Source organism: Ambystoma mexicanum, chromosome 3p, assembly GCF_040938575.1.
Source record: "Ambystoma mexicanum isolate Mex_15411 chromosome 3p, UKY_AmexF1_1, whole genome shotgun sequence".
Classification (NCBI taxonomy): domain Eukaryota; kingdom Metazoa; phylum Chordata; class Amphibia; order Caudata; family Ambystomatidae; genus Ambystoma; species Ambystoma mexicanum.
In genome coordinates, this window is record NC_090925.1 from 660,040,701 (window position 1) to 660,063,679 (window position 22,979).

A 22,979-nucleotide genomic window follows, 5' to 3' on the forward strand; every position below is an offset into this window, starting at 1 on the left:
TTAATTGCACCCGGCTATCAAGTTTGGTAATGTCTCCTTAACGATTCCCTAAAGTATTTAGTGGGGGATTGTGTACCAGTCAACAAAGACTTTGCCCCTCTCCCTGTTGTATTGCCGGTTCGCGGCCGGCGCGCGGGGGCTGGTATTACGCGGGTAGGCCGCGCGGCCTGTGGCGCAGCTCCAGCGGGAGCTCGCAATGACTCACACCCACGCTGGATACTCGTTCGCCCGGAACTGCTCCCCGAACGCGGGGGCGGGGCTTTTATTAAGGACGCCCTGCGTCACCGCGTAGCGGGACGCAGGGCGGAACATAACATTCCTCCTTTATTATAAAACAAAACAAAACACACAACTCAAACAGCCGACCAACGGCCAAATCGAGCATAAGCGCTCAGTCTTCAACACTCAGCCACCTTGCCATTGGGTTTCATGGCACTAGTGCACCAGTTACCACACATAGTCACTTAGCTTGGCTGGCGGTCTCGTCGTGGTTCTCAGTCGGTATCGTCCTTCTCGGGGGTCCTTCCCCCTTGCTTCAGACTCGGTTCCATCGTCGCTGTTCGGGTCCTCGAGGCCAGGTTCATCCACCGGTTCCCAGCTTCCATCCCGCACTCCATCCTCCTCGGGGATGGCCTCCGGCTCTTCTTCGCTGGGTGGATTGTCCATGCCTTCCCGATGGCATTCCTTATCAGTCCATAGTGTACGGGGTATGGCTTTGAACCATGACGCATTTCTCGTCACTTGGCGGTTACCTCGTGTCACAGTGACCATGGTTCCATGCCGGTTGCTGACGGTCCATGGAAGTTCCTCGTACCTTGTGTCAAGTTTTGACTTGGAAGGGTTGCGTAGCATGATAACCTGGTCACCCACTTGATGATGGGACGGCCTCGCTCTCCGCTTGCCACTCATGTGTTCGTTGGCATCCCTCCTCCTTCTCTCGGTGCGTTCTTCGTTCACCGTGTCCGGGGTTCTGCTTGGGTGATGCGGGATCGAGGATCTGATGACGGTGCCGAACATGAGGTCCGCAGGCGGTATGCCGGTGGTGCTGTGAGGCGTGACCCGGTAATTTCGGAGGAATCGGAAGAGATCAACCTTCCAGGGGCTGGCGTTGGCCTTAGACACTCGGAGTACCTTATTGATAGTCCGCATGAATCGTTCCACGTCCCCATTTGCCTGGGGGTGTCTTGGGGTGATGTGGTGATATTTCACATTGAGGTCCTGTAGGTACCTTTTGAAATCCTCTCCCGTAAACGGCGGGCCATTGTCGCTTTTGATCGAGATGGGTAGTCCATGGGTTGCGAACATTTTCTCTAGGGCCGGAATGACCACTTCAGCTGCTGTGGACTCTACTATCTCAACCTCCGGGTATCGGGAGTGGTCATCGACGGCCACCAGCAAATGGAGGCCTTCCCGGAGCTTGCAAAAGTCAATGCTGATGGCCTCCCAGCGAGAGCGGCCCCGTTCTGCCGATATGATGGGTTCCGGGTCTGGCGGCCCCCCTGTTATCTGACAGGCTAAGCACGTTGTGATGAGTGTCTCGACTCGCTCCTCGATCTGGGGAAACCATACTCGGTGCCGAATGCGGGCTTTCGTCCTTACCAGTCCTTGATGTCCCTCATGTGCTAGGGCCACTATCCTGTCCTGTAGTTTGAGAGGGATTACGATGCGGTTTCCTCGAAGTAACAGTCCACCCTCCGTGACTGACAAGTCTTGCCGGACTGTGAATATGCCTGACAAAAACCCTTTTGCTTCCGCTGTTCTGTTGTGTGTATGTCTCATGAAGGTCTTCCAGTCACCGGACAGGATGGCATCTTTCACCAAGTCGCAACACGGGTCTTGGTGTGTTTCCGCCTCGATTTCCTCGATGCTCACCGCTTTGGGCCTCATTGCTCGCACCACTTGGCATATGTGTTCCTCTGTTTCTGCCGCTACTTGGATCTCTTGTTGAGTGGCCTCTCGCGGATGCCTGGATAGAAAATCCGCTGGGTTCCCGCTGCCTGGTTGGTAGACGAGGTTGAAGTCATATTGCTGGAGGTGCAATAACCACTTGGTTATTCGTGCCGGAGGGTGTGCTGAGGTTCCCATGAAAATTGGTAGGAGGGGCTTGTGGTCCGTGATCGTCGTGAAGTGACGTCCATATAGGTAGAGGTGAAAATGCCGGCACCCCCACAGCACGGCGATGGCCTCCTTTTCGATGTGCGAGTACCTTTGTTCGGTCTCGGTGAGGGCTCTCGATGCATACGCGATCGGTCTTTTCTCCCCTTCCCTCGTGACTTGCATTAGGATGGCTCCGAGCCCCACGGGGCTGGCATCCACGAATAGTTCTGTGGGCAGTTCAGTATTGTAGTAGGCCATCTTGGTGTCCGCTGAGAGGGAGTCCTTGATGTTTTCGAACGAGTCCTGGCATGTTGGCCCCCATTCCCACTTGACGTTGGCTTTCGTGAGTTCCCGCAGTGGCTCAGATAGTGTGGCCAGGTTTCGGATGAACCTCCCGCAGTAGGTGGCCATGCCTAGAAAGCTGCGCACTTCCGTGGGTGTCATCGGAGGGCTAGCCGCCTGGATGTCTGCGACCTTCTGCGGGTCCGGGGAGATGCCTGTGCTGCCAAACTTGTATCCGAAAAACGTGATCTCCGCTTTGAGGAACTCACACTTTTCCCGATGTATTGTGAGCCCAACCTCTTGTAGTCGGCCCAGTAGGGCGTGAAGCCTCTTGATGTGTGTCTCTTTGTCGGGGGCGTGAATCAGAATATCATCGCTCACGTTGAGGACACCAGGGATGCCCCGGATGACCTCCTGGATGGTCTGCTGGAACACCTCCGCAGCTGATGATATTCCAAAACTTAGGCGTTTGTACCTCCGCAGCCCCAGATGCGTAGAGAATGTTGTTATGTATCGAGAGTCTCTGTGGAGCTTGAGTTGATGATACCCCGCCTTTAGGTCAATCTTTGAAAATATCTTCGACCCTGTGAGGTCAGCCACAATCTCGTCGATTGTTGGGGTTATGTGGCGTTCCCTTTTAATGGCAGTGTTGGGGAGACGCATGTCTATGCAGATCCGCACCTTTCCAGGCTGCTTGGGCTTCCGTGTGACTACCATTGGGGAGACCCACGGTGTGGGCCCTGTGACCTCCTCAATGATGCCCGCTTCCTCCAGTGCCTTGAGTTCCTGCTCCACTTGTTCCCTCATGTGGAACGGCGTTCTGCGGTGCCGGACGGCTTTCGGCTGCACAGTCTCATCAATATGCAGTTTGATGGTCTTGCCTCTTAGACAGCCTATGCCTTCTTGCAAGTCAGGGTATTGGTTAAGCATCTGCTCGATCTCCATTTCTTCGTTGACATGGCAGACGAATTGAACCACTCCCAAGTCCTCCGCTGCGTCCCCACTCAGGAGGCTCTCAACACCTGCCTTCACAACATAGACTTTGGACCATAGTCTGTTCTCCCCGTGTTCCAGCATGGTGCGGAACCTGCCAATTACCGGCAGGGGCTTTCGACAGCCGTATGCAAAGAGCAGAGTGTCGGTGCTTTTCAGCTCTGGTGGAGGACTTAGAGTCAGGAAAATGCTTTCAGGCATTACGTTCACCGAAGCGCCTGTGTCGATGGTCATCTGAACGCACTGATTTTGGATGGTGACCATGCATTTGCGCCTTCGGGTGGCTTTTCCTCGAGGTCCACGGCCCTGGCATAGTGCAGACACTAGGTATACCTTCCTTCCTTTCCTGTCTGTGTCCTTGGAGGGGGCCTGCAGCATTGCCGAGACATCGTCCCCTTCATCCTCCGTGGAAGAGCTGGCCACTGCGACCCTTCTGGCACTGGCTTGCTTCTTTTTCTTGGTCGCGATCTTCTCCGGCTGGTTTTGCTGAGGCTGTATGGGGGTGTCCGTTGATCGGCATACTTTCGCGTAATGGTCCTTCCGGCCACATGCCCCACACGTGGTGCCTTGAGCAGGACAGTTGCGACGGCCATGTCGTGGGCCACCGCACCAACCACACTCAGTGGGTCCCGGAATACGCGGTTGCCACCTGTTTTGTCCGTATCCGCCACTGTTGTCGTCTCTCGAGGATTGTTTGGTGACGATGCGGGCCACCATAGCCGTGTTGAGAGCAGGTTGCAGCCTGTGTAGCGTGGCCTCCATGTTGGCCGCTCTGGTGTGTGCCAGTTCCCTCTGACGTCCTAGTTCAAGGATACGCTGTAGGGGGATGCCCTTCTCGCTGAGTATCAGGCGCCTCAGTTTTTCCGAATAAATCCCGTTGATGATCTGCCTCCTGATTTCCCTCTCCACATTTGTGAATTCACAGGACATGGCTAGCTTCCTCAGGCGGGTGTGGTACGCATCAAGGGTTTCCTCCGCTGTCTGTAATGTGGTGCAGAAGAGAAACGTCTCATAGTCTGGGTTTAATTGAGGGAGAAAGTGATCGGTGAGGGCGTCTTTCGCGCTTCGGTACCCATCTAGGCCATCATCAACGTTCAGCGAATTGAAGATGCGCAGTACCTCATCACCCACACTGAGTAGCAGGTGTGCCTTCAGTTTCCTGGGCGCAGTGATCTCTTTGCACTCCATCGCCATCTCGAACTTCTGGATCCATAGCTGCCATCTGGGTCCGCATGACGACGGGTCCGTGAATGGGTCAAACGGTTGGACCAGTGTCGACGAAGTGCCTTGGGTTCGAGGTGGAGGCGGCGTCATGGACAGGTTTGCCGCAATTCTGGACGGCGTGGAGGGCCCAGGCGTGGATGTGCCGGCCGCCATGCTGGCGTGTACCTGATCCGTGTTGTCGTGGGTGCCTCCGACGGCCACCAATGCTGTGCTGCGACGTCTGCCTGCCTTGGAGGTGCCGCCGTGTCCAGGCGCCGTGTTGCAACTCCTGGCCTGGCACTCCCCACACTCTGTGGTGCTGCTCTCCTGTGGTGGATGGGAAGAGCTGTGGTCTTGGAGGCAGAGCTCATGAGTGTATGAGCGAAGAGAGAAAAAAAAAAAAAATTTTTTTTTTTTTTTTTTTTTTTTTTTTTTTGGGGTGGGGGGTCACGTGTGTGATGGCACCCCCACCGGGTGTCCAAAAATTAAGCCGCGATGGCTGTGTGTCGTTGTGGTGCCTTCAGAGCACCGAGCTTATTGTGGAGCTCGTCTCTCCTCGTCGCCATTGTTGTATTGCCGGTTCGCGGCCGGCGCGCGGGGGCTGGTATTACGCGGGTAGGCCGCGCGGCCTGTGGCGCAGCTCCAGCGGGAGCTCGCAATGACTCACACCCACGCTGGATACTCGTTCGCCCGGAACTGCTCCCCGAACGCGGGGGCGGGGCTTTTATTAAGGACGCCCTGCGTCACCGCGTAGCGGGACGCAGGGCGGAACATAACACTCCCCGCCCCACATTTCAAGCCCCTCTCCTCCCTGCCTGTAGATGTTAATTCAGCTGAGTGGCACATTCACCACAGTCGTTTTGCTGTTAGCCTCCCATCACATTGGTAATGGTCGTTCGAAGGGTCCCTACAGTAGCTAGTGGGAGATGGAAAGACAGCATTATAGGCTCTCCACTCTTGCACCTTACCAAGGTATCTCACGAAAGCCATTAATAACATTTCTACCTTTGTCCTGCCTCCTCCCAAATATATTGAGTTTTCTACGATTGACAGTTATCGCTGTGTGGGCCTTTAGCAGCAGCTCCCACCAAGTGACGTGAGTGTAACATTAAAAACGGAACAATTACATTCTACAACATTTAAGATCATGGGTTTATTTTACCGTTACTTATTACCATTCACAACACTACACTAAGAGTTGGAAACCACAGAGCCTACTGTGATGGCGAGCTGAGCTCTCAAATACACAACTTTTGTTCTATCAAAGGACAACATCTGAATTTTCGGTCCCAAAGAAAGGGTTACACTTGTTGTAAAAAACAATATTTTGGTGATCAAGGTTATAACACTGCAGCATTCACAGATTGTCACGCATTGGGTAGGGCTTTTCTTGCTACTGCACTAATTATGAATCTACAATCTTCAGCTGTGCAGATTGATCCCATCATCCCTGCCCCCACTGACAATGGTTATGGGTCATTATGGTTATGGGTTGTAGAACAAAACACCCAGAGAGGCGCAGGTTGCAATCCTCGACTTGTATTGCTAAGGTATGTACTTACTGTATGGTATGTACATCTGGCAGAGGCCTTGCAGAATTTCTCATCGCCATGCTGGGATTTCTTAACTGGGCTCTGCAAAATACAATGGGCCTCATTACAAGGTTGGCACTCTGGTAAAAACAGTACCGGTAAGGCAATACCGGCATCCATTACTGGGCTGTTGTGTTACAACCCTAGATGCCGGTACTACAGCATTGACAGGGACCCACTGTGGCCGTGCACTACTGTACTGGCGTGCGCGCGGGTGCCGTGCCAGTTACACAGGCATTCCGCAAAGAAGAGGACATTACAAGTCGCACAGACATTCACATACCATATGCCGGTAAGAAGGGCCACCATGTTGCCGGCAATACCGGCAACGCGGATCACCCGTAAATAGCAAACTGCTGTGTTCCCAACTGCCACAGGTGCACACAATCAACACAGGTGGAGGCAATGGAGACTGGCCCTGCACAAAAGGAGCACACCCACACACCCACCCCTTCCAAGACCAAAATTATTCCACTTGCAATTGCGATACTGGAGCTGGAGGGCATGCCTGCACTGCTACTCCTTGAGCAGGCAGTACAGCAGGAATTACAGAGAAGACGCAGGAGGGGAAGGAGGGTGAGACCGCCCCAGCAAATCCACTAGTGCAGGCAGTGGTTCCCCGCAGGCAGCCACCAACCCCTCACCTAAGGGCCAGTCCATTTATTTTAACCCCAGCACAGATCCACACCCTGTACCGCCTGGACAGGGACACCATCCCCACCATAGTGGATCTAATACATGAAGACTTGGTCAGCCTGATCAACATCCGCACCGCCATCCCCCCTCTGCTGAAGTTGGTGTCTGTGCTCCACTGCCTGGCCACAGGCACCTACCAGCACACAGTGGGGCAGCTGCATGGCAACTTGCAACCATGTTTCTCTGGTGTGCTAAACCAAGTGCTGGATGCACTCCTCAAGCACGCAAGGGCCCACATATCCCTACCACGGACAGAACAGGAGGTGAATGACTCCAAAATAGCATTTCATGCACTGGCAAGCATGCCCAATGTCATTGGTGCCCTCAACTGCACCCACGCAGAGTTGTTAGTCCTGCATGCCATGGAGGTGGTGTACCGCAATCAGAAGCTATACCACTCCATCAATGTGCAGATGGTGTGTGACGCCAGGAAGGTGATAACACATTGCTGTGCCAGATACCCAGGATCCACGCATGATGCAATGGTGCTGCGGAACTCCTCGTTACCCCGCTATATGGAACGAGATGCTGCACGATGTGCCTGGCTGCTGGGTGAGTCTGCCCTCTGGGCCATGGGAGTGTATCGTGGGGGGGACATGCATATGCAACCTGTCTGCCCACTGGGCCATGGGAGTGTATCGTGGGGGGGCATGCCTCTGCAACCTGTCTGCCCACTGGGCCATAGGAGTGTATCGTGGGGAGAGGGACATGCATATGCAACCTGTCTGCCCACTGGGCCATGGGAGTGTATCGTGGGGGTGGTGGGGCATGCATATGCAACCTGTCCTCCCACTCGGCCATGGGAGTGTATCGTGAGGGGGGAACATCCATATGCAACCTGTCTGCCCACTTAAATGGGAGTGTCCACAATGGGGTGTCTGGACACAGTCCATGCTGGCAAACAACGTGCCCATTATCATACAAATAAGATGCATGCCACAGAAAATGGAGGCCGACATATTTGGCCCGCACACCAATGTTGAAAATTCAGACTCACAATCAGCGCACACCCCTGAATCTGTCCAATGGACATCACCTGCCCGTACCCACAGCACCACAATGCACCATCATGCAATCACAAAGCTGAATACACATGACCGCATCGAAGCACCATGCAGGTCATGCTTCCATGAGTGCGCAGTATGATTTCCCCCTCAGAAAATCCCCTGACATTGCCCCTCCCGACAGTAACACTGCATAACACCATGGCAACATGTGCAGATGAATACAAATGGGAAAACACATGTGACAAGGATGTCTTCAATTGGAGCCATTAAGTATTGAACAACACCTACATGGGTGTGAATGGTGGAGGAATCACCCACAGCACATGAGTACCAGCATGCAAGTAGATACCCTGCAACATCCTAGGAACACATCCGTACAGTGAAGGACCCTACCAACAATCATATTGTGCCATTGTGACTTGTGTGAAGACGTCGCGGGAAACGTGCATGGCGTCAACAATTATCCATAAGCATGATAGAGTTAACAAGCTGTGTCACTTTGTGCATTAGCCTAATGCACTAATGCATCAAACATTGCCCAACATGCATTTGGTCTCATCCCCTGACACACAACCCTCACATGTGACTACATCATGGACCTTGTCACTCCATCTGGGTGTTTGGTGATTCCAATGCCAAGGCCCCTAAGTCGTGTCCGTCACCCAAGATCAGCACCATGGAGTGCCAAGTTGTGTACAGGGCAGATAGTTGGCCAGATATGAAGTCAATAGCTGCCATTCATGATATACTGCATATGAGCATGAACAATGTACAGGCTGAGCACAAATGGAACAGAAGAAATACCCTTAGACATACCTTATTGTGCTCCCACGCAGGTGATGCTGGCTATCCCCTGAAGCCGTGGCTCCTCACCCTGTCAGGAATTCGCAAAACAGGCATGAAGAGGACTACAATCATGATCATACACGCACTCGTGTGGTCATAGAGCAGACCTTTGGCCTGCTGAAGGCACGGTTTCGCTGCCTCAGAAGGTCGGGTGGCAGATTCATTTACGGTCCTGAGAAGGTGGGCAAGATCATCATGGTATGTGCCATGCTGCACAACATGTGCATCCGGCGGAACGTTCCTCTGCCACCTGACATGGAGCAGCCACCACCAGGTGAAGAAGAAGATGAGGAAGGAGAAGATGTTGCACATCGGCCAGGCCGCAATGCACATGAGGGACGTGCTATGCGCCAGTCATTGATAAACCATAGTTTCTAATGCACTGGAATGCAGAGAGTGACATGGATGTGGGACCCTGGGCACTGTGACAGGGGGAATATGGGCACTGGCTTTGGGGATTAATTGACACACACTGAAGAAGCAATGTCCAGTAATGTGATTTTTTTAACACAACAGGTGTATTGTGCAGATGGTATTTACAACATGAATGAACCCTCCACCCCCCAACAGCCCCACACACCCCCTCCAGCCTCGCCCCTCCCCCTCCACCCTCCCCCCAACACCCCCACACACAAGGTGCACAACAATGGTGCACAACAAGTGTCCAGATGCACTGCCAGTGAACACGTGTAGGGTAACCCTGCTACTGCCGCCCCCTCTTCGGAGGAGTGGGTTGCGTGTCAGTGCGCTGCATGCTGCGCAGGGACCTGCGCACACGGCTGGTCTGCATGAAGCTGGCAGGCGTGGCAGTGGACGAGGTTGATGGCTGTGGTTCGGATGCCACTGGGTGCTGCTGCTCCATGGTGTTGGCCATTCTTGCAATGATCTGGGCCACAATAGCAAAGTCCTCATGGACCCGCTTGGAGTTTCTGTTAACGGCCTTGGTGATGGCCACAGAGTTGTCCCTCATGGCACGGCATGTTGCCTTCCCATCAGCAACATATTGCTTTACAATTCGTGCATTTCCTGTTGGCGGCCTTCCATCCTTGACAAACGTCCCTCGAGGTCCTGTATTGCGGTGGGGGTGGATGGTTCATTGGCTGGTGTTGATGTGGCCAATACAGGGCTTTCCTCTGATGGAGCCCACTCTTCATGTCTGCCTTCGCATTCAGGCTCGTGCTGAGGGGTGCCCTGTGGAGTGACCTGTGGGGTGTACTGCGGGCTGGGCGTTCGTACAACATCCCCCGACAAGATGCTTCCTTCATGTGTGTACTCTACGTGCCCATCATCGTCATCGGCACTATGTGGTGCGGATGCAGATGCCTCCCCAACAGAACTAGTTGCTGCCAACTGTGAGCCGTCATGCTCGGTCTCCATAGATGTAGGCTCATCCTGTGAGACATGTGTCTCCAGGGGTGCAGGGGCAGGTGTTTGCTGGTTTATGTATTGGGGCTGTGCCGCTGGTTGTGTACTGGTGTGTGCCTTGTATGGCACTTGGATCAACCTTGAGCCCCTGGATGTGGATGGCCTGGTGCCATCGTCCCGACACCTGGACGTTTTGGTTGGTGTCCTTGGCTATGCACCAGCATCATGCCCGTCGCTGTCTGCATCCATGCCTGTGGGGGACAGAGAGAGAGGCAGGGCATCAGTTATGCGAGTACTTGCATCATGCATGCATTGGTGTTTGTGCAATTTGTGCCATGTGGATCGTTGCATGCTTGTTATTGTGGCAGACAGGGTGCGTGCAAGATTGGGGAGGTAGTATTGGCATCCCTCAGGTGTTGACAAGTTTAACATAGTGTCTGCTGTGTGGCCTACAGGTGTGTTGTGGCTTGTGTGCTGTATGACATGTGCTGTTATTCTGTGTATCGGGTGTGTATTAGGTATAGGAGCGGCATGCTGTTACGCTCACCTGGTATCCACGGGGATGCCACTCAGCCCTGGTTGGATGATTTGCACTCTCGAACCCTCTCCCGGTCCCTTGGTAATGCCACTGGTTAAAGATGGGTCTGCAATATAGGAGAGCTGGATTCAATACCAGATTGTCTTTATGTTTTCTCACCTCCCTTGGCCTCAACTCCTTCCTCCCCCTTGGGCCTTCTCCTCACCTTAATATTGTAAAAGGTGGATTCTCAGTCCTGCTCCTCGTGGCATGGGTGCGTAGATGTGCGAGCAGCGACCAAGTTACTTCACTGGTGCAAGCCCCCCCTGTGGGAATCCAGGCCTGCTTGCGACTCCATAGGTTTGTTGCTTTACAGTCTTTATATGCAGTTCTTATGTTCCTTTTAGTTCGAATAATAATGTCTTGCTTCTTTCCTTTTAGGTATGGAAAGGTATGTAGGTGTTGTGTTGGAGTTTGAAGATGAGCATGGGCCGGTAGCAGAAAGAGCGGTGTGCGAGATGCTGTCCGGTGAGTAATGCGCGATGCGCGGCGCTGTTTCGCCTTTTATATTGCTAACCTGTGTCTTTTCTCTCCTTGCAGGTTGCGATGTTCCTCGCCGAGCCAGCAATGATACTGTCCAGGAGATGACCACCCAGTTAAGAATTGTGTGGCTTTCTTCATTTGGGAGTAAACCTGAGTAAACGCTAACTAATGCTGTCTTTCTTTATCCTCCTTCCAGGTTATGGTATTCCAGGATGCATGTGGTGCCGGATGATGGAGCGTACCTTCAGGTGAATGGAACTGAAGTCAGCGATGGATTGAAGACAGGATACTGTTCCAGGTAAGTTTTGTAGTGTTCTTTCTCTCTCTGCAGGTCCTTGGTTTCAGGTAAGCTGGCATCAAAGAACTAGACACGGTGGGCGTTATGCTGCCCACAGCAGAATAACGCAAAGCATGTTCTGCTGTTTGGGTGTGGTTTAAATAGTCTCAGGTAAAGTAGTCCAGGTAAAATAGTCCCATGCCTGCCACATCCAAAGTAGTCCAGGTAAAGTAGTCCCAGGCCTACCACACCCAAAAGACACCCAAAAGACTCCCAAAAGACTAGAGCGCATAGCTCAGTTCCTTTTAACTGAGCTATGTGTGTGCCTCCATATTGGCTGAACCCCCCCCTAAGTTAAATAGTCCCAAGTAAATAGTCCCATTCTAATGTTGGTGTTCATGATGGTTATGAGCATGGCACCAAAGTCTTGGATGAGGTTTTAAGGCCTTTGACCTGGCCCTAACTGGACGGCTGACCAGTGAGGGCCAGGGGCAAAGGTCATGACAGCACTCCCCCCAAGGCCTCTCTCACAGTGGCACTTCTGCCTGGTCCTGGTTTGGCTGGGTAATTCTGATGAAACTTTTTCACGCTAAAAATCTGGCCCGCCAAACCTGCTAATTCAGAATGGAAATTAGAGGTGCTAGGTATTGAACTAAGTAAGTAATTTACTATCCACCTGGTACATTTTCTCCCTCTCCTCTTTCCCATTGATATTCAGCACCCTATGAATTGTTCTGTGAATTGTACACTGCAGGCTACTGCAAAACCAAAGAGGTGATGGCTGGAAGGTTTAGAATTAATGTTAACCTATGGCATTGCTCTGAGCGACCCTCCAGACCTATGTTCTTCACCAGCCAACCCATTACAAGAGGGGGAAAAACATATGTAAATCACTACTGGTACACCCCAAAAGCACAATCCAGCTTGAACTGCTTGGTCGCATGCCTTCTGCACAAGACCACAGTCATCCCCAAGCATGTTACTGGTGTGACCAAGCCTGAATTGCATCTTGTCTTTCCCCTTTTGTAATGGTTTGGCCGGCGAACAACGATGGTCTGGGGGCTTAGCCAGAGCAATGCCACAGATTAAGATTAATTCTAAACCTTCAAGCCATCACCTCTTTTGTCTCACTGCACACCACTGACAATCACTGACACTATCTCTCATTGCCTCATTGCCTCTCTTCATATCTCTCCCTCTCTGTCTTGCCATTTCCCCAGAAGGAGGGCCTGAGTGGTAAGGGTAAGAAGATGGTGTCACTCCGGGACACACAGGATAAACCAGGTCACGCAGGCCAGCGTGAGGCCAGCTTGAAACCTGCTGAAGGTGCCCCGGCATCAGAACTCAGACTTGTGCTGTCCAAAATGAGATCTGTATTCGCGTCGATTAACACAAAGCTTGATGGGATGGCGTGTAAGGTAGATTGCATGCAGGAGCGTATCGAGGAAGAGAGTGGCCGGATATCTGAGGTGGAACACAGAGTGGGCGCCCTGGAGGACACTATCGGGGAAGTGACACAGGCGATCCGCACATTGCAGAGGGAAGTTAAAGAAATCAAGAAGAATCATGATTTGGAGGCAAAATCCTGCAGGAACAACATTCAGGTGGTTGGTATTCCAGAATCAGTCCCACAGCAGAACATGGAGGTTCTGCAAGCTCCCCCATTGTTATCAAAATTCTCGGTCGAAAGGGTGTACCGGGTGTCACAACTTGTTCCGAGGCCGGCCTGGGCCCCAGACCAATCATAGCTTGACTGTTAAATTACAGGGGTCATGACTTTATTCTTCACAGAGACCGGGAACTCAGAGACCTGCAATATGATAATACCCCGGTGTCGTTCTGCCCAGACTGTACTCCATCAGTCCAAAAGGCTTGCCTCTCTTTCCTGGCAGCGAATTGCACTCTTCGCGACTGTGGGCTGCAGTATGCCATGCTGTACCCATCCAGACTGTGGGTGCTTCAAGGTGCAAAGCCCTCTGCCTCTAACTCATCAATAACATTTGAGTTGGACCCTGAAATATTATCATACTCATCATCATTTTCCACTTTTGCTGCAGTAGTAGGCATAACAGACCTACGTCTCAGACTTTGGAATTCCAACAATCTTTCCATCAATTCATTATTTTTGCCTTTAACAGTGAGGTTCCTAGTTTTACACATTTCCTTTAGTTGATCAACTGTTAAAATGACTAGGGTCTCCTGTCTGTAGTTATCCATATCAGGCATGATAAAACAATTGCTTTTCTAGTGGTGCTTACCCTTGTGAAGGTCATTTGAACAACGGTAAGAGATAGCACTTTCAATATAACAACTATACTTTATCCTCACCACTTGCCACCAGTGTTTGGCAGAATTACATGCAGTACCCTTTGGGAACACTACACACAATTAAGACTCCATGTGTAAGCAGAATCTAACCTTTGGTATAAGTCTGTACTACACAGTTTTGCGGTAGCAGGGATGAGCAGCCAGGCTTATCTCAAGAGGGATGTGAGCAGTACCAGGTGTTGCACAAAGGACTTGCAATCACAGTGGTTCAAACACTTACTCAACGTTTCTTGGTAAAACAATATTAATTTATTTACACAGTTAGTTAAAAAAACATTCCACTAGTAATAAGCAGCGCAATATCACACTATAATACACTCCAGTACTAAACCAATATGTTTCTGAACAAGTTACGCTCCCCTGAAGTGGGAGCAAAATGGCACTTCAGTAACTTTTAAAAGGGGTAAAAAGACAAAGGTTATAAGAATCAAACACAATTACTTTCTTAGGCAGGGCAATTAGTTTTAGTTCACTACAAGAGGCAGTTCAATTCAATAAGCCTGGGCCAAAGTCAATGAATCAGTGTCTTGGATAGGATAGCACAGTTCTGGTAGTAAACGGTTAAGTCTTTGCCAATGTTCTTAGAAGTAGTTTACACGAAAAGAGTTATAGGTCGGATTAGGAGCGAAACAAGACTCCAAAGTTGGGAAAGTTTCACAAACTTTCACCGCGGCAGAGAGGATTTCTCAACCACGTTTGCACAGTACCTTTGTAATGAAGAAAAGCTGTAGCTGAGGCAGTTGTTCCTGGCAGTTCCTGCAGATCTCGCTGTTCCTGGGCCTCAGTCATGGGGACAAGAGGGAGGGTGTCGGGAGGTTACTGCACTGCACAGGGACGGGTCCACAAGCTTGGAAAAATGTCTCTTTACGGTGTGAGTGCCTTAAAGTCCACAAACTGGTATCCGGTTTTCAACAGCATTCTGAAGAACATTCAACCAGAATGGAGATGGTTTCCAGGTGGCTTGCGAGTTGGTTGTTCCCACCAGCTCAAGGGAAGAAGTCGTCCTTGAAGGGGCTTCTCTGTCGAGGGAGTTTTAGGCAATTCGGACCTGCAGCAGGGCTTCAACGGGCAAACCAATGTTCCAGGAGTTGCAGCTGTCATCTTCCCTCAGCTCGTCTTCTGTTCTTTCGTTCCAGTGGTCGACTCTGCCTTCCAAGTCCCAGAGACCTGCTTTTAAACAGTTTTTTCCCGTTCATTCCAGCCTAGCTGTCACTCACCCAGCAGGTTGGCTGTCCTTGCTGGAAAGTCAGCCAGCCAATCACGCCAGAGTGCATTCAGGTCTCCTAGGAGACTAAGGACAGGGAGTTTTGGTCACCTCCCTCACATCCTGTCCACCCCAAACACTCAGGTGCCAGAGGGGGGATTCAGTACAGAAACCTGCCAAAGGCAAACAAACAAAAGCAGCAAAATTAGTTTGGCTCGCAGATACAAACTCTAGAAGGACTTTTACAAAAAGAAATTGTGAAAAAAGTCTATTGGAACCTGTTTTTACAGAGGGGGCTCAGAAGCCATCTTGAAATACATGACTCCGGTGGATTTCAGCTAACGGAGTGTTTAAACTGGTTGCGGTCAGGGAAATCATGGTAATACCACTGCCACCAGCCATTCTAAGAGGAAAGGGTAGCTTTTAAGGGCTACATGAGTTTTCTAGGCATAATTCCCTCCAGCACTCTGCTGTAAGTCAGTGTGTGCTGGGTCTAGCAATTTAAAAAGACTACAAAGTCAATTTAACTTTACATTCACTGGGAGAGGGTAGTCAGTCCCAGAGAAGGTATTTAATCCTTGGGAAGTCTGAAAGCCATCCCTGTGCCACTGCACTGAGGGTGCTGTGTGACACACAACAAAAAGATGATGCCTATGTTTAGAGTTGTCTAAAACTCCATATCCAAAGAAAATAAACACAGAAAACAAACAGAATTAAAAAGTACAGAGTCCCAAAGTTCAGCAAAAGAGCTGGGGGTCTCTAAGCTAGAGTGGAATTAGCACATTTTGAGAATTCTCCCTAAACCATACCATATGCCTCACGGTTCCTGAAAGACATTGAAAAGACATACACCGCAACAGAAGAAGACTCATTGTCAATACATTGTGCTGTGCAAAGGTCTAGGTCCTTCATGTGAAGTATGCCATTTGTCGTATACAGAACACAAGCCATTGAAGGAGATCTTGATGTCTAAAGGATCGGATAAAGTGTCAAATAGGATCATAAAATGGGTGGTGGAATTGCAAGAACATGCAATGGTGACAATATTTATACCAGGCATATGCAATTGCACAGCAAATTCTCTCTCAACTAGAAAATAAGGAGGAACATGCAAGGAAGATGAAGGAAGTCAACCAGATCATGATGATTGGAGAACAAGCAATACCCATGTTAAAATGGCATGACACTATGGAAAGTGATAATTAACTAATGCTGCTAAGAGAAGCGATCCGAAAGAAAACATGGGACAAAGTAAAGTTGAAATAAGCAGGTTTAGGTGCAATATGGAAAATTAATGAAGAGATATATCAAGAAGGCAAATTACTAAAGAGAGGGGACAGGATAATACCACCAAAGAAGTTATGGGATAACATAATCAGCATGGCTCACAAAAAACAGCAAGGGATTACAAAGACCAACCAGCACATCAGAAGTGACTGATGGTGGCCAGGCCTTGATTGGCAAGTGGAGAACGCTGCCAGAGACTGTATCCTTGCAGGACGAGTGAAAAAGATTGTGTGAGCCACACATGTCCTATGATCATGCTTGAGACACCTAGAGTGCCATGGGCTAAGGTAGGATTAGACATTGTTGTGCCATTTCATAGTGGAGGTCAAATACATTATTGTGTGGTTCTGATTAATTTGTTAACAAGATGGGCTGAGGTGTTGATCACTACCGATGTGACATCAAGAAGGGCCATTGAATTTTTTAAAGACATTTTTCATAGAGAGGGGAACACAAGAGTAATCTTGATGGACAATGAAGTACAATAGAAATCCAGATAGATGCGGGAGAACAGTAATGGGAACTGCATAACATTGAGTAATAGTATAATATATCACCCCAAGGGGGTCATAGAACATTTTAATAGGGTAACAAAGGACATCATTAGCTGGGCCTTGGCTAATCAAACAGATTGGAAGGAGGCTGTGCAGGAAACAGTTGTAGCAGCCTGTTTCACCCCACATTCCACCAGTGGTATATCCCTGTTGGAATTTAGCAAGGGGATGAAGCCAAACATTACGTGAATGCCTCCATTGATGCAAAGATCAGGAGTTTAGATGATTGATCCACAATCATAGGTGGTATGATAAAAGGAGTCTAGGAGTGTAACAATGTGTATTTTGATAGTAAGGGCGTGAAATCCCCAAAAGCCCTGATGTAGGTGGATGAATGAGAATCAAACTAGCATGTGTTTTGAGAGAGGGGCCGTTCAGATGGTCCCAGTCCATCTTGGTTGTGAATGTGTTGTAAAATGTGGTTGAAGTGGAGGATGACAGAATTAGGAATATGGAGAGGCTGATGGTGTTCAGGAATGTGCCACAAATGTGTAGAGTAGATGTTAATCAAAAAGTATGGAGAAAATCAAATTCTTTATCTGGGAATTCACTTGGAGAAAGTAGCAGTGGTGGAAATAGAAAGAGCAGCAGCAGCAATGAGAGGAAACGTGTCAGAGGAGCATCAAGATTTTGTGATCCTCCAGCATATTTGAAGGATGATGTTTGGTAGTGGAGCTGTTTGAAAACCAAGGGAGCGATGAACACCGAGCATAGAGTGGTAACAGAGTAGAGAAGGAGGAGGACAGGAGCACAGCTCCTTCAGATAACCTGTAAATAATAAATAAAATATACACTCACCTCCCATGATTTGTTTTCTTCACTTCTTTTTTTTTTTTTAACATTACTCATCCATTTAAAGTTGTTAGTGATTTTAACTTCTTAATTTTGCTCAAAGTCAAACATTGTACTTGATTTCTGTTTTTTTAAAATCTATTGCAAATACCAGCATGCTTCTTCTATCCACATTTCCCTGGGAAGGTTATTGACTTAATAATTACCCCTGTGGCTTTAGTTGTATGTTCTAACAGAACCCCATTGGATTAAACTAATCACAGAGCAGTTACATTTAAAAATTCACTATCACCATATTTCAATCGCTACAACAGAATCGTGCTAAATTATTGAAACAACATCTAAACAATACTTTGAGGGAGAAACACAGTGTTGCTATCTAATTAATTATTGTGACTTTGAATAATAAGGTTGATTACATGTTTTCAAATTACCCTAGTTAGCTTCTGGATGAAAATACACCCATCTCATAAAAGCTTAAAACAATTGCCCACCTGTCTGTGATATTTGCAAGTATTACAAAGAAAACCTATTTTGGACATTATTAAAAACCTAACATTATCCAAGGTCTGTTTATATTATCACTCATTAAATAAAGTATGTGATGCACTATGGCATTTGATTAATACGTCAACATTCTTTTTCCACATGTTACATTACTTAACCAAAAATCAAATCCAAAAATTGGTTACAGCCTTTTACAACCCTTTAATTTCCAGTAAAATAGATACCTGAACAAAACCCACAATATGTTTGCCAGAGCATCACCCACTGCTTTGTAGAAGTCATTATACAGATTTGGGGTTAACATCAAGCAAAGAGATATCAACCGATGTTCCATTTATTGTAGCCCTTGATTATAGTGGTAATCACTGAAAGTGTCATGGTTGTCATTAAATGAAGGTGTAAAAGTGAGCTGCAATACTTGTACTCCTCCATGTTACATTCTGCTCCATTTTCGTTCCAAGGTGTAGGAGTGCAGCAAAGCAGTGTTCAATCTATGATTTGCTACCCTTCTCCTTCTTGGAAGATAGCCTAGTTTTTTATGCATGCAAAATATGTTCATGCAAGTGTAAAGCCAATGAGACCAGTGGAATGCAGCTTGTATTTAAACCTGGTAAATAGCAGGCAGATTCCTTTGGGATCCATTGATCCATTATAAAACACTGCCTGCAAAGCGTAGTTTGCATCCTACACTTTATTTCTCAAAAAGTGGAGACTAAAATTGAAGAGTTAAGGTGATTTCACTTTGATGTACTCTTCACATTTAGACTCTGTTGTATGAGTCTTGAAAACTGCATGCAGTAGACCTAACAGCATATAAATACTAACCTTTGCAGTCCTGTGCTTGCAGTTTGCATTTCCTTTTAAACTGATCTCCTAAGTGTGAGCTCTTTGTTAGATGTGATGTTCTGGCCATCTTGCAGCAAAGAGCCATAATGGATGCTTTACTTACATCTGTGTTTAAGAAAGTTTTAATCCCAAAATGCTTTGTGGTTGTATTTCTCAATTACCGATGCATCTTATTGTCAGAATAAAGTCCCAAATAGTAAAACCAGGGAAGATATCTTCTTTGCTCAAAGGTAGTGGTTTATAAAGCTCTGTCCTGTTCAATTTCTTCCCAATTAGGTATCTAACATTTTATAGAAAATCATTGGGTAGGCAGTAGAACTGCAAATAGACCAGGCATGTTTACTTCCTCGAAAACCTGAGTCATTCAATTTTCAATTGATTCTGATGAATTGAAGTTTTAGTAATCCCTTGAACATTTGAGAAAAGACCACTATCTGATGAAGAATTCTCTAGAACCCCGAAAGCTTATGTATAGACCAAACCAACATGTTTTCCAGTAGTCTAATAAAAGGTTTGCAAATGTAGATTTTGGTTGATTTTAGCACATTTCCAATCCCTTTCCTCTTATTCTTAAAAGGCAGTCATGTATCCAATTTTTAAGAAGCACTATGTGTGCTACAGACCAAGTTCCCTGTTAGATACATCCTTTAAAATATTTGGGAAATTATTCTCAACTAGGTTATTGGATTAAGTTAATACAAATAATGCCATGTCAGCCACGGAAAACCTAGGCACTGAATTTCTATCCCTGCATTTATATCTATTAGTGGCTAAGGCAACCTTCATTAAAGGGGGACCATTCTAGGCTGTGTTTATGGGACTAAAAATGGCCTTTGACTCTGTAAATCGTCTGAAATTGTGGCCTATTTTAGGGAAACACTGCAGTCGTAAGAACACATGGCTCTGGTAATCAGTGGCGTCACCAGGAATCAAATTTAGAAGGGGCACAGAGGTGGCCAAAGACAAAAGTAGGGGGCGGCACAGACAAAAGTAGGGGGAGAACATGGTCACATGCTCGTCTTAGGTGAGGGGAACAAGGGGGGCACAGTGTTTCACAGGGGGGCCCTGGCCCCTCCAGGCCCCCCCCCTAGCGACGCCACTGCTGGTAATATGTGAAGGCATAATGAATTACGAGACAGACAACTCACTTCAAATTTAAACACTTTTATTTAGCTTATATGTCAGATTGGTTGAACACCTAACTTGCTGTATGCTAAGGTGGGACTTCCCAATCTAAATAAAACTAAGGAAATAATTCAATTTAGTAATCTGTTTGTGTCCAAAACCTATGCTTGCTCTCACATCTGTATCTGTACAATGTGTAGGGATGTCAGTGCCCAAAAGAAAACAGTGTTCAATACAAAAGTAGGATCATCTTCCAGCTCACAGCTTCCTTTCAGCTCCCTTCCTCAAGTGTAAAGTAGTTCTACAAACATCTGTGGGCCTCATTACACGGTAGGCGGTGAGCCATGGCGCTATTAGCGCCATGGCTCATGCCGGTAAAATACCGGCACCGCCTTGGTGGAAAGGGGCTTTACCGCCCCATTCCGAGGTTGGAGGGCCGGTAAATCCCCCTTCTGCCATTGCCCTTCCCCATTCCCATTTCTGCCCCATAGGGCTCTATGGGAATGGGGAAGGCGCTAATTACGGCACAGCAATTTTGCGGTGCCGTAATTAGCTCCGAGGTCCCTTAGCGGGTTGGATTTTAACGCCTGCAAAAAGCAGGCGTTAAATCCCCCAACCCGCAAAGGGACCTCGTAGTAAGGTGGTAGGGATTTACCGGTACCGGTATTTTACTACTCAGGGTTCCCTTCCCCAAATTCTGTGTCAAAAAACACAAGGGAATATTGAGACTCCATCTTCACTTCAGCAAATGTCTCACTTCTCAAGTATTCCCTTCTCCAAGGTACAATTTGGTTAAACAACACGGTTAAAAAATTATAAATTTGCCATCTTTATTTTAAGTTTTACAGTTCCGTTATTTCCATTTTCAAATATTGTTTCTAGTAGCTTGTAGTTTTCACACAAGTTGGAAATTATATTTCTTTCTTTTGTATAAGTTTAAAGTTCCACTATAGATCAGACGTCATGTTTTACTAGTTTATTCTTCAAAGTAATATTTTATTTGGAACACAACATGTAGTAGTTAGTGTGTACTTTAACGCTATATCTAATTTGTAACTCAGCATATAATGATTTACTTGAATTTAGGGTCCCATACCCTCTTAAGCTTAAAAAAAGTATTGATTCTTTTGGTTCGCAAATTTTTAATTCAGTTCGATATTCAATAACTGTGGATTTCACACATAACTAATTTTTACATTGTTTGTTGTTCAAGAATTATTCTGCTGTTAAGTATTTGTTCATTTTGCTTTGAATGGTCACTGTTTGTTCATTCTGCTTTAAATGTTTATTGTTTGTTTCACTTTAAAGATTCAATATTTTATAATTTCACTTTAAATAGCCCTCTGTTCAGAGAACATCGAAAATGTGTTTCATGCCATAGGTGACCACTCAAAAGTATTCCTGACGTTTCAGTAATTGAAATTGTGAAAGACCAGAGACCTTCGAAAACTTGCTCGTTTTGAGACAGACAATGACTCTGCTACAATATATTCCTTGTTAACAAAGTTCACACACTCGCGCACCAGATTTCCCACCAGTAACTCGATGGTCGCTCTGACATTTCTCGCTGCAGCTTGGATCAAATGGTCTCTGACTTCCAAGGCCAGGCTCCCACCTTCGGTCCCTCAGGCACTCCTGTGTGGGCTTCTCCACACAGGAGAACAAGCAACACGAGGAATCAATTCATTCCCTGCGCTCCAGGTAGTCCTGGCTCCCAGACTGTGCTTCCATGGACCACTTTTCACCGCAGTCCCCAGCATTTCAGCATTTTTGCTCTCTGCTCCTTTTCCTGACATCTCTGTCCTCTCTGTTCCCTCTGCTGCTCTGTTGAGCTCCTTTTATACACTTGCAGCCCCTTGACAGGCTTCAGGTGCAAGTGTTCAATTAACTCTGCCTGACCACAATTAATGGGACATGCCTGACCCTTACAACTCTTAGCAGGGCCTCTCCTTGTCCCAATACCAGGGTGGTAAAAGAGCATCCTCTTCATTGCTCTTGGTTGCCTCTTCTTCGTCCCAGTACTGTCAAGTGTCAACTGTGGAGAAATGAGGGGAACTGGATTATTACAGACCATGAATGTTGGGAAGGAGTTGTATTGACTGTCAATAGGGAATTGCCATGTCTCACCCAAGGACACCTTATTCTTCCTCACCCCTCTTCTCGATCTGCAAGGTTTTGTATTTCCCCTAATGTTATTCTGACCAAAGGGAATGGGGTGACAATATCCCACAAAGGTTTCTGGAACTAAGGGTTCACCACGAATTGGAAAGGCATACTACTGGGTCTACCCTAAGGACACTCTGTTCTCATTCCCCAAGAACCCTCCACTCAGTTGATCCTCCCTTGCTTCTCCACCTCCAGGGTCAGGATCCAAAAGTGATGGCCTTCCCTGGCCAACTGTGCAGAGGATCCAGGGAGAATAGATGTGAGAACGACCTCAGGTTTTTCACAAACACCACCTATCCATTCCTTGTCATGCATTGCATAAGAAAGTATTATGTTTTAGTCAAACAGCTTAACTTTGTCTTTTGAAAACTGAGGTCCTGTTAGTTATTACAATTTGAGTTATGTTGCTGTCATATGCTGATGATTGCATGCTGTTGGGTAGAACTCCCAAATCTCTTCAGAGACTAATTGACACATAAACGGAAATTATGACGACTCTTGAAAAACAGTTAGTGTGTCAAAATCAGAAACAATGTCTTTCTATAGTAATGGCAGAATGCAAGGGAGACCTTTTTACTCAAATAAAACCCCAACACCTTTGCTTTCGTATATGATTACATATGCATCCACTTTTCTTCTAATCTTAATCCGATTTCCCATATTGCCATTTAGTCTACAAATGTGATGCATGATTTGGGTCCTATTTTTAAATGTGCTCACAATTATAATGCACAATCAGTTGAACTAATGCC